The following is a 2,500-nucleotide window of genomic DNA, read 5'->3' as shown; positions in this document are numbered from 1 at the left end:
CTGGCTGACGTGCCGGGCCTGGGCGAGGTGAACGCTCGGCGTTCTCGCGCCGGTTCCGGGATCCGAGCTCGGTCCCGTGCCTTGGCCTCCCGCGGATCTTCCTTGCTGCGAGGCTTCCGTGGCGGCGCGAGCCGTCGTGGTCGTCCTCTTCGGCCGCCATTCAACGCTCAGCTCAGAACTGGCACGGACTAGGGGAATCCGACTGTCTAATTAAAACAAAGCATTGCGATGGCCCTCGCGGGTGTTGACGCAATGTGATTTCTGCCCAGTGCTCTGAATGTCAACGTGAAGAAATTCAAGCAAGCGCGGGTAAACGGCGGGAGTAACTATGACTCTCTTAAGGCGTGCGAAGCAACACGCCGGGAGCGGGCTTTAGCGCGCGAACGGCTGTGTGCGCCACGTCGTGCGAAGCAACACGCCGCTAGCGGGCTTAACGTTTGCGAAAGCGACACGCCGCGAGCGGACTTGTGTTTGCGAAAGCAACACGCCGCGAGCGGTCTTGTGTTTGCGAAAGCAACACGCCGCGAACGGACTTGCGTATGCGAAAGCCTGGCATATTATAACAGCATAGATAGCAGGTTTGGAGAAATAGTTTGGGATTGTGATGCGAATATAGACCTCTAGCTAGGTCCGTAGCCTCTCACATCCAAGTCACACATCTACCTCTTCGTGGTACTCCTGGGTGCTCTTCGCTTGCGTAGAGTAGCTGAATGGTGTTGTGGCGAGCCGGAGTTAGTGGGCCGACCATCCGCCCCGGCCCGGTCTATATGCGGGAGTAACCAGACTGTCCTAGTGGGTTTAGCGGCCTAGGGAGTCAGGCTCTCTCAGTGCTCTTGTTTCCCTTCGGGGCGACTTTGGGCCTGGGGTCGGAGTCGGTTACTTGGACTCGGCATGCGGCATACACAGCCTCTGCCAGTCAAGTCATGCACCCACCACGCCAGTGGTCCCGCTTGAAGTGGTGTCATGGCGATTGTGCGCCCTAAAGGGCTTGCTTGCGAGCCCATGTGCCCAGCCCATGGTAGGTTGTGGGGCCAAGAAAGGGCGGGTTTTCGGGGAGCTCTCGGTTGCCAAGCCGTTTGCATCCCCACACGCAGTTAATAAATGGATAGAGATATAAATGGATCCTCACGCCCGGGTTCTCGGATGGCCCGGGCACTGCGTGTTTGTATGCGAGCGAATGGTGCCCCCGTGAGTGCCGGGGAGTCTAGCGGCGCCGTTAGGCGCACGCCGGACACTGCACCAGCGACTGGATTGGTCACCTTAAGTCGCGACCCGCCTGTGGTCTGTGAGCACTGCGGACGAGAGTTCCGGAACATGCGTGGCCTAGGGGTTCACGTACGGTCAGCTCATCCGGTTGAAGCCAACCGCGCGATCGATGTCGACCGCCAGAAGGCCAGATGGTCTGTGGAGGAGACGCGTCTCATGGCTCGGGCTGAGGCAGCAGCCGCCTCAGCAGGGGGAATTCTCTTCATGAATCAACATCTGCAACAGAGATTCCCTCATAGGACACTCGAAGCCATCAAAGGTAAGCGTCGACAAGAGGCTTATCGAGCGATGGTTAGAGAGTTCTGCCATGATGTCCATCCGCTTGCGGAGGACGATGAGGGCACGGGGACCGGTGAGGCGATGATAGGAGCCGCCGGTGTCCCAACGACCATAGAGACGCTAGTTGATACTGTTGAGCAATCATGTGCACGTCAACCCGTACCTCAGCAAAGCTCTGAGAGACTCCGGGAGCATATCGGCGGACTCATCTCTAAGAATGAGTCGCTCCGGAGTTTCGAGGTTGACACTCTCCTAGGCATAGCGAGAGATGCTCTTGTGGGGGAGGTGGACCTTCATGCCATCGAGAGATGGCTGGAGAGAATCTTCCCGCCGCCGAGTGTGCACCCTCCACGGCGCGAACCGACTAGAGAGCGCAAGCATCCTAAGAAGCGAGAGAATAGAGAGCAAAGGAGGAAACGGGAGTATGCGATAGTGCAAACCCTGTATAAGAAGAACCTTAAGTCCTGCTTGTCGCGCATACTCGAAGACGGCTCTGAGCGTACGCGTCCGTCCGCTGTCGAATTCTGCGATTACTGGCGTCCCCTTATGGAGGCGTCCAGTGTTGCGAATGGTGATATGACGGGGCTGCGTGAGCTGTACGGAGAGGCGACACAGGAGGCGGGTGCCAGCCGGAGCCATCCATCGAGAGGCATCCATCTGGAGGGCCTCGGTGAGGGCGCCGCCGCGAACCCAGGTTTAGCGGCGGATAAGACCTCGCTCTGGGATCCTATTCTAGCGACCGAGGTTGCGAGGATCTCCGTAAGGAATGGCACCGCGCCCGGATTGGATGGCATTACGCCGAGGGCTTGGAACGCAGTTCCAGTGAGCCTTCGCGCGCTTGTCTTCAATCTGCTGCTCTTGGCAGAGACGGCACCCTTGTCGATCACCACGACTAGAACGGTGTTTCTAGAAAAGGGCGGGATGTCCGATAGGCCTGGGCCGTCGGAATATCGAC

General features: G+C 58.6%; 1 pseudogene; it reads left to right on the top strand.

Moving 5' to 3' along the window:
* The window catches only part of LOC148935486 (large subunit ribosomal RNA), an 8,418-nt pseudogene that overhangs the window by 2,488 nt on the left and 3,430 nt on the right, over positions 1-2,500 (top strand).

The sequence above is a fragment of the Pogonomyrmex barbatus genome, unplaced genomic scaffold (genome assembly GCF_055798465.1).
Source record: "Pogonomyrmex barbatus isolate J1 unplaced genomic scaffold, ASM5579846v1 scaffold46, whole genome shotgun sequence".
Taxonomy (NCBI): Eukaryota; Metazoa; Arthropoda; class Insecta; order Hymenoptera; family Formicidae; genus Pogonomyrmex; species Pogonomyrmex barbatus.
This window is presented reverse-complemented; position numbering and strand designations above follow the sequence as displayed.